The sequence below is a fragment of the Pelodiscus sinensis genome, chromosome 26 (assembly GCF_049634645.1).
Source record: "Pelodiscus sinensis isolate JC-2024 chromosome 26, ASM4963464v1, whole genome shotgun sequence".
Classification (NCBI taxonomy): Eukaryota; Metazoa; Chordata; order Testudines; family Trionychidae; genus Pelodiscus; species Pelodiscus sinensis.
This window is the reverse complement of record NC_134736.1, coordinates 11,342,219-11,357,324: the sequence shown is the minus strand read 5'-3', so window position 1 is coordinate 11,357,324 and position 15,106 is coordinate 11,342,219. Positions and strand designations below refer to the sequence as shown.

The 15,106-nt window shown below is 42.9% G+C and overlaps 1 protein-coding gene across 16 annotated transcripts in view; it reads left to right on the top strand.

The window, feature by feature from the left end:
• The window catches only part of ARHGAP32 (Rho GTPase activating protein 32), a 465,356-nt gene that overhangs the window by 279,208 nt on the left and 171,042 nt on the right, over positions 1-15,106 (top strand). Inside the window, exon 1 of one of the 16 annotated variants that reach the window (XM_075909254.1) lies at positions 1,676-2,277. The exons of the other annotated variants lie outside the window; for them this stretch is intronic. The gene's annotated coding sequence lies outside the window, so the exon portion shown is untranslated. Of the gene's footprint in view, positions 1-1,675; positions 2,278-15,106 lie in introns of those variants that run through there. 16 annotated transcript variants of the gene reach the window in all.

Sequence of the window (15,106 nt, the reverse complement as noted above, 5' to 3'; positions counted from 1 at the left end):
CATTGCTCTAGAGTACTTGGACTTTCAGAATGCCTTTGACAAGGTGCCACGCAGGAGGTTGTTAGGAAAAGTAAGCCGTCATGGGATAAGAGGGAAGGTCCTTTCATGTATCAGTAACTGGTTAAAATATAGCTGAAGCAAAATACAGGACTATGTAGCACTTTAAAGACTAACAAGATGGTTTATTAGATGATGAGCTTTCGTGGGCCAGACCCACTTCCTCAAATCAAGTAGTGGAAGAAAATAGTCACAACCATATATACTAAAGTATACAATTAAAAAAAATGAACACATATGAAAAGGACAAATCACATTTCAGAACAGGAGGGGGATACAGGGGGGGGGGGAAGGAAGGAAGGTAAGTGTCTGTGAATTAATTATATTAGAGGTGGGGAGAGTTAGATGTCTGTGAGTTAATGGTATTAGAGGTGATAATTAGGGAAGCTATCTTGGTAATGGGTAAGATAGTTAGAGTCTTTGTTCATTCCTTCCCGGAGAGTGTCGAATTTTAACATGAATGACAGTTCAGAGGATTCCCTTTCAAGTGCAGATGTAAAAGGTCTTTGTAGAAGAATGCAGGTGGTTAAGTCATTGAGAGAGTGTCCTTTCTGGTTGAAATGGCAAGAAACTGTTTTTTCTTTGTGATCTTGTCGGATATCTGTTTTGTGGGCATTAGTCCATCTTGTTAGTCTTTAAAGTGCTACATAGTCCTGTATTTTGCTTAATTTAATTATGTGAGTGAACTGGGAAGAAACCAATTCTGGCAGAGTTCAACTCTGCCACAAGATAGGGAATAAAAACAAACGCAACTAATCAGACACAAGACAGATGAATTGCATCATTAGAAAAGCCTTTCAGTAGCTCATAGATGATCATGAAGGAAGACACTTTAATCTAGCAGCCGCTGAGCACTGATTTCACCCTTTCATGGATATCACAAAACACCACCAATTCATTTGCATTGAAACGGAAGAATCAAAATCTAATTTGTCTGGGGTGCTGCTTGATTAGAGTGTTGAAATAAAGGAACAAAATTGTGTCAGGAAACCTGTGGTGACTAGGTGATTGTGTTGGAAGAGCTAGCTGCATTTCTGTCCCTTTCATGGAGTGATAAATAGGTAATGCCATGCAAGGATGGCATGCTGCTGCTGCTGGCTAAATGCAAATGCTGGTAAGAGGGTATTGAAGAGCTCATTTATTCTTTCCTGGTATCTTGGGACCACCGGCAATATCATGAGGTCACAGTAATAGTTGTGTGGTATTGACTTCAATAGGACCAGTCTCTTTAGACAATTAACTTATCTTGTACACTTCGAGACTGAGACCAAAAGTGTGGGTTAGCATAAGGAAATGATTCTCTTATAATAATTTCAGCTGCCAGCAGATTCTAAATGATAAAATCCCAGTAATGGATAAAACTCATTAAATTTCCAATCACTTTCTCCTCCCCCTCATGGTCATAACACAGACCCTATGAACAAACTGATGTCTTCTTATAAACATATTTGGGTCATCATTTGAATGGGGCAGTTCTGGCTGTTCCTGGGTTTTCAAAAGCAGATGCTCCATTGTTTGAATTCAGTTTAATAATCTGTGTAGTTAATAGAGCTGCAGAATTGTAAATCTTGGAGGGCAGATTTTGCTCTGACTTGCACTCTGAGCAGCATCACTGACTTTAGTGCGATCTCATGGTAAGTCTGGGCTGTGAGACAGCAGCAAAAATGAAAGAAAGAATCTGAAATCAGCTGGAGTTAAACAGTGCTCATGTGAAGCTGTGCTCATGTGACAGCAGTTTGCTATCACTTTTTTTACTCTTTGAGCTGTAGCAGCAGACTTTTTGCCTACCCTGAACACAATCCCGGCACACATTCCCTCCCTCTGTTTCTCTTGGCTCTTGTTAAGCTCCACAGCTTGTCTTGTGGGACCTTTCCAATGAGAGAGCGAGAGAAAGAGAAAGGAATACCACTGATTTCTCTACAGTGCAAATTGAGCATGAAATGGGCAGTGTGGAAACGGCTAACAGGGCTACGGAGAGCGATCTTAAATGCTATTCATAGGCACGTTCATCTGAAGGAGCAGCAGCAGGAAAAGAGGGGAGCAAGTGAGCTGAATGCGAGGAGTTTAATTTGATTTTTGCTGGGCTGGAGTTCTTGCATTTTGGAGCTGATGCCTGGAAGGTTTTTTCAATTAGCTGCTGGGAAACTAAGGAGAAACCTGGAACTGCTAGGCCTTGGCTAGGGATCCCATCCATGGAAAGAATAGATCATTGTAGCAGAGGTAAGTAGAACGCAGACTTGCAAAGATCCTACTCATTGTACAAAGGATTTTCTGTTGTTTATTTTTCTTTTACTGTTGCAGAATCTTAAAATCTAGGTCTATGAGTAGTGGGTGGGGAAATGCATTTAGCTTGGCACCAAATGTTAACAGGAAAATAAAGCAAATGAGAGAGACTATAGCTTAACAAGCAGCATTTTCCATTTAAAATTTCCAGCTCTAGCTGGAAGGGGTTTTTGAATAAAATCTCTTACTTTATAGCATTAAAACCAAGGATGAAAAAAAGATCAGATTTCTCTCGCTCTTCCTCCCTCATATTAACCTTTGGCCTGTTGGAAGGGTTTATATATTGAGGAAGTCAATGTGAATAACAAAATTACTGCATTATAAAGGGTGAATCTTTAAAAACTCAACCTTTTCTAATTTCCCACCTTGTCCAGTAAATCTGAATAATGTTGTTATTAATTTATTATTAAGCTTTAGTACATCCCTGGTATTAATTACAGGAACTGCATTTGCTGCATTTTATGCTAATGTACTTCTGTTTTTAATTCTTGCAGATGACACACAGAATGTGTTTTTATTGATGAAACTGGATTTATTAGCGAGTTTGTGTTAATTGATTTAAATGTTAGTAGCCGTTTTTCCTCACTACACTAGTCCTTTTCTTCCCCTTTCTCCCAATAGAAACAGCCCTTGGAATAGAGTCAGAAATGCATAGACACTCTAAACTTTTATGCAAATTAGGAACTTACTTAACCTCTCAAGTGTCTCAAGATACAGGTGATACTGAGTAATGCACGGGGCATCTCATTCAGAGCTTGCATACCATGCTGCAGGACTGATAGCCAAATCTCTGATGGACAGATAATGCTTTCCAGAGGGTTATGAGCAAATTTTTCATTTCATAGTCAATAAAAAAGTAGCTCAGCTGGATCAGTGTTTATCTCGTGACTTCTCAAGAATAAGGCTTTTTAAAATCATGCTATATACACAGGGTGGCTGAAAGAGGGTGGGGGTAAAAGGGGACAGTTGCCCCATGGATAAAATAAAAAAAAAGAACAAGTTAAAAATCACTTTAAAAAGTTAGATGTCTGCAGGTCACCAGGGCCTGATGAATTCATCCTGGAATACTCAAGGAGCTGATAGAGAAGGTATCTGAGCCTTTAGCTATCATCTTTGAAAAATCACGGAAGTCGGGAGAGATTCCAGAAGACTGGAAAAGAGCAAATATAGTGCCCATCTATAAAAAGGGAAATAAGACTAACCCAGAGAACTACAGACAAGTCAGTTTAATTTATGTGCCAGGAAAGATAATGGAGTAAGTAATTAAGGAGTTCATCTGCAAACACCTGGAAGATAATAAGGTGATAGGTAAAATCCAGCATAGATTTGTAAAGAATAAATCATGTCAAACCAATCTGATAGCTTTCTTTGCTAGGATAACGAATCTTGTGGATAAGGGAGAAGTGGTGGATGTGGTATACCTAGACTTTAGTAAGGCATTTGATACAGTCTTGCATGACCTTCTTATCAATAAACTTGGCAAATGCACCTTAGATGGGGCTACTATAAGGTGGGTGCATAACTGGCTGGATAACCATCCTCAGAGAGTAGTTATTAATGGTTCACAATCCTGTTAGAAGGGCATAACAAGGGGGATTCTGCAGGGAGACGGGGAGCAAAGCCTTGGAGCACGCCCACATAAGACTACACTTCAGTGTCTTCAACATTGGGATAGCTATGATATATATCCCAAACGTCCACGATGTCCACAGGAGAGTTACAATACCTGCTCACGTCAAAAAATTGCTGATTTGGTGGACCATCCTCGAGAATCTGATGGGCAGGATGCCCTTTCATTGACCCCAACCAACAATGCAACTGACCTCAGAGGCATCACTCCTAGGTTGGGGCACCCACCTACAGGGCAAACAAGCCCAGAGCCTATGGTCTCCCCCAAGAATCACTGCTGCACATCAACCTTCTGGGCGGTCTACAACATGTGTTGGCACTTCCTCCCAGTTATCCATGGTCAAGTCATTCGTGCCCTTACCGACAATATGACCATGGTATACTACATAAACAGACAGGGAGGAACCTGTTGTCGACTGCTTTGCGCCGAAGTGATACGTTAATGGAATTGGTGCAACCAACACAAAATTACTCTCATCGCAGAGTACCTCCCTGGGCAGCAGAACTCCACAGCTGATGACCTAAGCAGACATTTCTCCATGAACCACAATTGGGAGTTGCACCCAGAAGTACTGTACGCCATATTCTATCATTGGGGGTTCCTATCAGTAGATCTCTTTGCCACACCTCGCAATGCAAAGTGCCCTCAATACTGCTTAAGGGCCGGCATTGGACGGAACTCCATGGGGGATGCCTTCTTATGTGATTGGAGTCACCATCTTCTATACACCTTCCCTCCCACTCCCCTAATTCCCACAGTTTTGGAGAAAATAGCGATCAAGGGCGCTACGGTAATTCCAATAGCCCCCTTTTGGTCACAGCAGATGTAGTTCCCTTACCTGTCTCGCATGTCGATCTGGTCTCCATATCCACTTCCCAGATGCCAGGATTTGCTCATGCAGAACCACAGATGATTGATATATCCTCAGCTTGATTACTTCGCTCTGACAGCCTGGTACCTGGTTGGTTTCAGCAAACAGAAATTATCTGTTCTCAAGCTGTCAAACACATTCTATTACATAGTAGAAAATCTACTACATGGAATACTTACCTTCACAAATGGAGACGCTTCTTTTCGTGGTGCTCTGATGCACACTTAGATCCATATTCGACACCTATTCACCGCATTTTGGACTATCTTTTATATCTTAAAAATTCCGGTCTCACCTGCTCCTCCATTAAGGTTCATATAGCGGCTATCACCGATTTTCGTCATTCATTGGATAGCTACTCTGTCTCCTCATCCAATGACAAAGAGATTTATGAAGGGGTTGACTAATCTCTTTCCACTATTAGACAACCTGTGGACCTGTGGAACCTAGAGCTAGTCTTGAATGGCCTAACACAAACCCCTTTTGAACCCTTAGCAACGTGTGATCTACACACGCTAACAATGTAGGTCATCTTTCTGCTGGCGATAACCTCTGCATGAATGGTCGGTGAATTGTCTGCCCTCTCACCATTACCACCTTACGCAATAGTCACCCCATTGCGGGACATTTGCAGGGCTGCTACATGGTCCTCTGGCTTCGAGTTCGCTAAGCATTATGCCATCCCCAATCTTCTTCTACCCGATACAGCGGTTGCATCAGCAGTCCTTTCCACTGCTACAGCACGATAGCTCTGAATCCTACCTCCGTTACAGGGGCTACTGCTATAAATTCACCTATAGTGGAGCACCCATGGGACACGCATCTCGAAGAACCATGTTTACTGTACAAGGTGAGTAACTTCTTTTTCTCTGCTCTGCCACAGAAGGTTGGCAGCTGAGCTCTCCACTTGTAGCACACTAAATAGAAAGCAACTCACGGTTTCCTCTCATCTCTGCCATTAAGGGGATCACTGTGATGCAAATTACTCATTAAGGAAAACTCCTTACTCATGTGACTAACACTGGCCTTTGGGTTAGTGACACTGATAGAACTTTAAAAATTGAAGCTACTTGAATCATTTATGGGCTGCGTTTGTCTTTTTGCACTTTGCAGAGCAGAGGGAACAGTGTCACTAGACATGGCTCATCTTACTGCTTTTACTCTCAGTTGGATCCCATCCGCTACCCCAAGGTTGCATTGTTTGCAATATTGCCATCCCCAGAGATTCCAAAATTATCAATTAGGTCTGAAAAAATCATGAGGTTTTTTTTAAAAAAAATCAATAATAGTCTGTGTTCTTTTTTTATTCTGCTTCTGGTATCTGAGGCTTCTAGCTCCTGAGGGTGCACTTGTGTCCTGTTCTCACACTTAGAAAGCTGAAACTCTCACATAATCACATGTCTGTGAGCCTGGGTCATTAAGAAATGTACAAAACACTGTGATGCTTACAGTGAATTCTCAAGAACTGGGGACACTGATTTTTTTTGAAACATGCCAGTTTACTTACCTCATTTTCCATTAACAGTGCTTCAATGTATGTTTTGAAACTCTTCTTAAAAAACAGCGCTCTCTTTTCCCTCCTTCTCCATATATGGGGCCAAAGTTAGGGTCCCCAGAAGTGTCTTTTTCAGGAAGTGTGGCAATACATGCATCTAAAATCTTTGACACTCATATAAAAGTTATGAGATCATATATCCCTGAAAGTTTAACATGTCCTTGCAAATGTTTTATTAAGTAAATATTTCATGTATGTAATAATTGTTTTATGAGAAATTATTTGGACTAGATTACCCTTGTTCCTCGAGACTATTTTAATTTTCCTTTGGCTGCTTTACTCTTTTGCGTTCTTTGCTTCTTGGTTAAGGCCTGATAACTGCACAGCAGACTACATGGGGGCTACAGGCAGTGCAGTAGGAATTGTTTTCCTCCAGCAGAAATGGCCTGTTGTCTTGCAGGGGTGTCAGTGCTCCGACACCCTGTCATGAAAATACTGTAGCTGCAAAAAATAAGGCACCACACCCCCCTCCCTTGTTTGTGCAGTTGGAATGTTCCATTTTCTTGGCAGAATAAAATGCTTATGTAATCAATAGCATGCCGTAGTAGTGACTTTGTTTGGATGTCAGATACGTATCTGACCTCTAAAGGTCACATCTACACAACAGACTTGCCAGCACAGCTGTATCAGTCAGAGATGTGATGAGGTCTGATCTGTCACCAACAGAGTGGTATTGGCAAAACAGAGCTTACTTCATTTAGGGGTGGTGGAATAAGCTATGCTGGCAAAAGTAGTTTTTTCTGGCATAAGCTGTGTCCATCCTATGAGTGCTTGATTGGTAAAGTATATCAGCACAGCCGTACTGACAAAGCCTTCCAAGTGTAGATCAAGCTTTAATGTAGAGAAATAACAGGCTGATGTACCTTCAGCAAATTGAGGGGTGATTCCTGTATCACTACATGTCTTACATTGCACTTATATTATTAAAAGGGACTATGATTAAGTATAAAGGAGGCCAGGAATTTGTGTGCATTTATTTTACCTTACCGCTCCAAAATACTTATTTTGACAACTCTGTTTTACTTGTGTCTGGTTTAGGACAGGAGTCTCAAACTCCCGGCCTGTGGGCCATCCTCAGCCCGAGCAGTTGCGAAATCCAGCCTGGGAGACCTAGATGGGGACGCTATTTGTTCCCATTCCCCAAGCCTCACCCCTTCCTACCAGTGCCCTATCTTCTTCCCACATGGCACATCCCCTGTGGACGTGGCTGGTGCAGGGCAGCAGTAGCTGCATTTCCTGCGGCAGCTGGAGGTGTGGGGCAAGTGCATACATACACCAAGTGTGCTTTGCTTCCCTGCAGCTCTTGCTGCCGTGGGGCTTGCAGGGGAGCCCGAGAGCTGCTGCCATCCCATGCCAGATCCCTCTGGTAATCCATGTCCTTGGCAAATGGGTGCCATGTTGGGAATAGGGCAGGGGTGATGGTGGGAAGGGGTGGAGCTTGGGGAACAGGAAAGGAGAGCCCTTTGACTCCGGCCCACTGGGTCTCCCAGACTGGATTGCACAACCGGCGGGCTGGGCGTTTAAAGGTGAGCCCATCTTAAGATCTGGGCAGTTGTGTTTGATTTGCCTGGTGGTCACCAAAGTCACATAATGTACAGATCTCCCAAGTAGAAGTGATCAATAATAAATCCTATAATCATACACTTTATTGCCAGCTCCACACATGAAACAATTAAGAGTCATGCACCTAAAATCGTGAAATTTTAAATAATAAAAGTTTTTTTTTCTTGTTTTAGTATTTGAGCCTTTAAGGTACGCTTATGTCATGTTTCAGACTTTTCTCCAAAACATGGGGAGTGGAGAGTAACTTACTTAAAAAAAAAAAAAAAAGGGGGGGGGGCAATAAACTTAGATTTTCATCTAATCATAGGACTTCAGGAGCTGTGCTTCCAGAAAAACACCAAAAATACATTCATAAAAGGCACCCCCATTAACACCAACTAATAAAATCCCTTCTTCTCCATCTCTTTCTAAGTTTCCTAGAGAAAAGGAATTCTGATAGCCTGGAATGTTAACAAATCCAAGGTAAGAAACAAATGATTGCCAATAGCACTTATGAGACCAAGCTGTGAAGCTCCCTGCTAGAGGATGTTGTGAAGGCCAGAACTTTAGCAGGATTTTAAAAAGAGCTAGATAAATTCATGGAGGATAGGTCCATCAATGGTTATTAGCCAGCATGGGCAGGAATGGTGTCACTAGCCTCTGTTTGTCAGAGGCTGAGAATGGGCAATGGGATGAATCACTGGATGATTCCCTGTTGTGTTCATTACTTCTGGGGCACCTCGAATTGGCCACTGTTCGAAGGCAGGACACTGGGCTAGATGGACCCTTGGTCTGACCAGGTAAGGCCGTTCTTATGATTGCCCTACTGAAATCCACCTTTTTTCTCTGATACCAAGTAGACTTCCGCTCTAGCATCTTTGCTGATCACAAGTGCGGTAGCCTGGCCTGGGGAGAGGGAGTTGGTTCTTCCAACAGCAAAACCCTTTAGGGTTTAAAAAAAATGAATAGCAATATATTCCACCCAGAAAACACACAAATGCAGTTCATGGAGTACTTCATGATGCTGTGTACTCTCAGCCAATCAGCAAAAGGAATGCCCAAGGCAAAGTTCTTGTGCACAGCCCCATGTTTTTAAATGTCAGCTCTATTAACTCGATGAAAACATTCTGCTTTCAAACTTTACCAAGGTTTTGATGCTTAATATAGACCAGACCCTGATTGACCGCAGCTATAGTATTAGAAACATATACATATACATTTCTGTGTCTGAAGACCATTCCTCTCACACATTTACAATGAATGAACTACCAAAGCAGGCAGAAAAGTCTCCTGCAACTTAGTATAGGTCCCTTCTCAGATGGGAAACTATAAAATTGCTGTGTGGGGCTCCATGTTTGTCTCTCAATAACTTGGAGATCAAACATGATCAGTTTACATATAAAGCTGCCAGCACCAATAACAACCTGGGAACTGAGAATCAAGATGAGTTATTTTCAACTCATGCATCGTCACCAGCAATAGAATCTTCAGGTTAAAAAATTCCATTCTCATCTTTGTAATCCCATTTTCTTCTTCCAGTATGTGCCAGTGTATATCCCACCATCGATGGACATTAGGCTCATGCATAGTTTTTTTTTTTTTAAATAACTGCTCCACCATGTGTTCCCATTAAGAATGTTGAGAGGCAAGTAATTGACTATGTAGTCAATACAATTTGTATTGACTACAAGATAGTCGATAAAGCTCTGCAGTTTAAATGTAGTAGGATCCTGGTGTGCAGGCAGCCCAGCTCCTGCTACATTTAAACTGCAGTGGGGATAGGTCCTACAGAGCCAGGACCGGTGCGACTCTGCATTTTAAATGTAGGAATAGGGCAGCTCTTACTACATTTAAAATGCAGTGCTACAGTGGTCCTGTACCAGCGTGAGCTGGGACTGAGATGGCCTTGCTCAGTCCCAGCTCGTGCCAGGTCCAGCAGCCCCTGTCCATGGCCAGGCCTGTCCACTGCAAGCAGCAGCTGCCTTTTTGCAGTGACTGGGGCTGCATACAGGCGGCAGCGGGGGAGGGCACCACAGAGACATGCTGAGAGGGGAATCTATTTTTAAGCCAATTCTTCCTAGCACCGTCTGCTGTTCGTCCCCTGCTCCCTCAGATACAGAGACGGGGGGGAAGGAAGCAAGTAGTCGACTCAGATACCTGATAAGGATAGGCCTGTTGGGTAGTTGAGTAATCGATTACTCTTACATCCCTAGTTCCCATTTGAGGATATAACGGGCTGTGTGGGAGTGAAATTAACAAAATTAGAAAGATTAAATTCTGAAAAATAAATCCAGGTCAATGAGTTTCTCATCATCTATTTCATTTTTCCTAGTACAAAAAAGAAAGCCTTCCCAACCAACACTGTGCTTATAAAATTTGTCATTGCTATTTTATATCAAAACTCACTTTTAGGATGAACATAAACTATCAAAAATAGATTCAAATAAGAGACTCAGTGTAGTAATATGAAAGTAAATAGTTCTGAGTCACTGGAGTAATTTAGGAGATAGTAAAATTACTGTCTGGTGTCCCGGAGCAACTTTGAATTTGAAAAAGGAGGGAATAGCTCCTGTTTCTAGAGTCACCTATTGCATACAAGCTTTGAGATTCCATTTAATAAAATGAAAGTTGTTTGTTTTCACCTCTGTGTAGGTTAAAGCTTTGTTTCAATTAATTTTTAAGGACCTGATATTGAGAAGTGCCAGGTAGTGCTGGCTGGGAATCTTTCAGCTAAATGTCATTTCACTGGAAAATCCTGATTTGTTGAAACCAGATCTTTTCCCAGAAACATACTGGTTTTAACAAAACTTTTGGGGGGAATATTTCTTGAATTCAGGGTGGAATTGAGAGCCTGACTATATAGCTTTTTGAGTAGGGCACTTGCCTTGAATGAATTAAGCAGAGAAGGGATTTGCCCCATGGGTTACCACACCCCAAGGTAATGTCCTCATCAGATGGGTGGGGATGTCTTTCTCTTTCTTAGAATGTAAATACTTTTTAGTTTTTGCTGGATGAATTTGCTTGGTTTTGGTTTGCCCTGGTGCCAAATGCCCTCATTCTAATTAACATGAATGGAAGTTGAGGGCACTTGCACCTCTGCGAAATTACATAAATAGTTTTATTTTTAACTGTAACAAGGCTTTTAGGACCACGATGTACAACTGAACTACATAGTGTAAAATGAGAATGATTTTTAATTGTCACTAGTGGAAATAAATGAGAAGAGGCTACATTTTGTAGTGCTTTCTCAGGTCAGCTCTCACCAAACTCCCCTTGAGTTTTGTCTGAGGAAATATACTGTGTATGAATTTGGCTCTAGATATTTTTTAACTAGTGGTAGAAATGGTTTGCAAGAAAAATTAGCCTCTTATTTCTTGCTTTTGGCCGTCAGATGTAATTTTCACCCCATAAGTACATTCCACAGTGGTGGATAAAGGTGGCATTTATACTGTGGTTTTGCTCATCAGAATTGCTAAGTTGCACAAACTTCATAAATTAAAGAGTGGACTGGTTTCAAGGAGGCAGTAAAAGTGTGGTGGCTTAAAAAGAAAAAAAATGAGTTCCAAATAGTGTCCGAAAAATTATCAAATGTAACAGTGGTTTAGACATGTAATGAGCTTTTTCTATAGCTGAGCATGAACAGCTGCAATTTCGACTGCATGTGTCTGGCCACCTTTGCCAGGGAGTAACCTTAAATTCCATTCTGGAAACATAAAAAGATTACCAGATTTCCTTGGAACAATGACATGCTCCTAGCCAGGAAAACTATCAACCTTTCCACTGACTTATAGCTCCTGGCAAGAAACAGCTTGTGGCTCTTTAGCATTCGCCCCATCTCTTCCGACTTGATGGATCATTCTACGTTTTGCGCAGCAGTGACTAACAGCTGAGTTTGAGATGCTGCATGATTATATTTGGCTTGGTTGACATTGTTGAGAAGAGGAATTGATGTATATTTCCTGATGAATGCATTGCAGTACTTCCTCAGACATGTATTAGACCTCCCCAGGTGTATGTCTGGCCTGTAGTTAACTTGCATGATCAGCTCTGGGGTTGGAGTAACCCTGTTGTGAGCAGCCACATGGTGCAGTCATATTCAAATCCAGGAGTGAGCCATAATTTTTGCACGGGCGCCACTCCACAAATGTTGGTAAGTTTTCAAGGGCTGCACATTTCTATTATGTTAATGGAAGGGGTCTGAGAGGGAGTTTGGGTGCAGGGGAGCACTCTGGGCTGGGGCAGGGATTCAGGTGCAGGAGGGGGTGCAGGATCTGGGAGGGCGTTGGGATTAGGAGGGAGCTCCAGGCTGGGGCAGAGTATTAGGGTGAAGAGTGTGGGCTTTGGGAGGGAGTTGTGACCTGAAGTAAGGGATTGGGATGTGGGGTAGGGTGTGAGGTGTAGACTCTGGCTGAGAGGTGCTTACCACAAGTGGCTCCTGACCCAAAGTGCCTGCTGTGACTCCACACACTGTGGCTCCACACTGCTGCTGGCATGTGTCTGTACGTCCCCTTGTGGGGGAGGGAGTATATGGTGCCCCGCCCCCCAGCACCATCCTCACAACTCCCATTGGCCAGAAACTGCTGCTTCCCTGACGTAGCCCCGCACCGTTCCTGGATATGGTCGGCTGCTGCTGACATGTCTCTGTGCTGCCACCCTCCTCCCAAAATTCAGAAAGGGGCAACAAAAATGAGTAGAGGTTTGGAATGGGTCCCATATGAAGAGAGATTAAAAAGACTCTGACTTTTCAGCTTAGAAAAGAGGAGACCAATGTGGGATCTGATTGAGGTCTATGAAATCATGACTAGCGTATAGAAAGTAGATAATGAAAAATTATGTATTTATTCTCTTAACACAAGAATGAGGGGTCACCCAAAAAAAAAAAAACTTAATAGGTAGCAGACTTAAAACAAACAAAAAGAAGTATTTCTTCACACAGTGCATAGTCAACCTGTGGAACTCCTTGCCAGAGGATGTTGTGAAGACCAAGACTTTGAACAGGGTTTGAAAAAGAACTAGATATATTCATGGAGAATAGTCCCATCCATATTTATTAGCCAGAATAGGTAGGAATGGTATCCCTAGCCCCTGTTTGTCAAAAGCTGGGAATGGGTGGTGGGAAGGATCACTTTATGATTACCTGTTTTAGTCATTCCTTCTGGGGGACCTGGCATTGGCCACTGTTGAAGGACTGCATACTGGGCTTGATGGCCGTTCTTATGTATTCTTCGCTTTGCTCTGCTGCTATTCTTCTGTGGCTCAGCTAGGGATGCAAAATCCCATTGAATTGGTTAACAGGTTAAACATTATGTATAACTGGTTAATTGATTAAGGGAAGGAAGGAGGGGGAGGCTGAAGCACCCTTCTCCGCCTTGCAGGGCTGGAGCTCCCTCCTGCCTGCGGTGGGCAGGAAGCTGTTCTAGCCCCTTCCGGTTAACCAGAACTGGTAAACCATTTACACCCCTAGGCCCAACCATTCCCTAATGTTGCTTGTGCCCTTCTTATTGTCCTAGCACAGATGAGAGCTCACCAATTGGGAGTGTCTACATAGCAGTTCCGTTATTTCGAAATAATTCTGAAATAACGGATGGCTCTACTGCTGCTATTGCAAAATAGCTCCCGCCCAGGGCCATTCAAAGTAATTACAGGCAGTCCCCGGGTTACATGGATCCGACTTACATCGGATCCCTACTTACAAACGGGGTGAGGCAACTCCGCACTAGCTGCTTCCCCCCAGCAGACCAGGGAGATGCAAAGCTAGCGCCCCTTCCCAGCAGACCAGGGAGACGCAGAGTGGCTTTTCTCAGCAGACACCTCAGCTTGAGAATAAAGGACTGAGGGAAGTGAGGTGTGGGAGAATAAAGCTGAGCTCTGGAGAAATGTTTGGCTCGAGTTTCCCCTAAAATATGTACCAGTTCCGACTTACATACAAATTCAACTTAAGAACAAACCTACAGTCCCTATCTTGTACGTAACCCGGGGACTGCCTGTACTCCCCAGTGCCTCCTGGGCCTCTAAATCGAAGTAGCACATCCACATTAGGGAAGCCTGCTTTGGACTAATTTGGAGGCTGCCCTGAAGTGTAGACGTGCTATTTCAAAATAGGCTATTTCAGGGGGAAAAAATTCCAAAATAGCTTATATCGAAATAAACGAGCTGTGGAGACGTACCCTTATATAGCAGAGCTATAGTGCTTTGCAAAATGCTGCTTGTCCTCTCTTTTGCAGAGAACAACTTTTTTTGCACAGTTACGATCTGCAGAGGTAAGTGTAATTTGTACCTGGCCTGCTAAATATTCTGGGCATATTTTGAGAGTGAGTGCCCAGAATATTGTAAAGTTTGTAGAATAAACTGAATTTTATCAGCATGTTCAGCAATGTGTCAATTGTTGCGCTTAATGTGGAGGGTCCGGAAAAAGGACATGTTCTGTCAATATTTTGTCCTGAAATGCAGAACGTGTATTTGACAACATGGCTTGGTAGCAGATCCATGGTCTTGAGTACATATTTTGCTGAATGATACAGAAGTCAGCCCACTGTGGCCCATGTCATCAGCACCAGAACTTTTGCCTACCAAGCTGCACTTAGCAGGAAAGCCCTCTTACTGGTTTTATCCATAATGTCAGTGGCATTTCTTAAAGGAGCCATTCACCAGGTTCCAATTTTAATAGCACATGTAAGATACAGGCTTCTCTGCTTATGCTGACCCACAATCATTGCATAGTGACCACAGAACTCTGTATAGGAGCTTGAGAAATTTACCATGAAATTTTCCATAAACTCAATTGCACATGGTCATAAAGATGTCCCCAGATCTTGTGAAAGCTCACACAGTCTGTGCCGAAGGTCATATCTTCCCAGGGTTAGTCCTGAGTCAGCATAGGTTCTGTGTCCCCGCTACATGATGGGGCTTGGCAAGTTGTTTGTATTCAAAACGCCTTTGTGTGACTAGACTGTTGGTACGGGGTTCCAGAGGTCTGACTCTGCTTCAGTTAATTTCAGTGAACATAAGAATATAAGACCGGCCGAACCGGGTCACAGCAAAAGTCCATCTAGCCCAGTAGGCTGTCTTCCAACAGGGGACAATGCCAGGTGCCCCGAGGGGTGAACAGAACAGGGAATCAAGTCACCCATTCCCTCCCATCACCCATTCCCAGCTTTTGACAAACAGA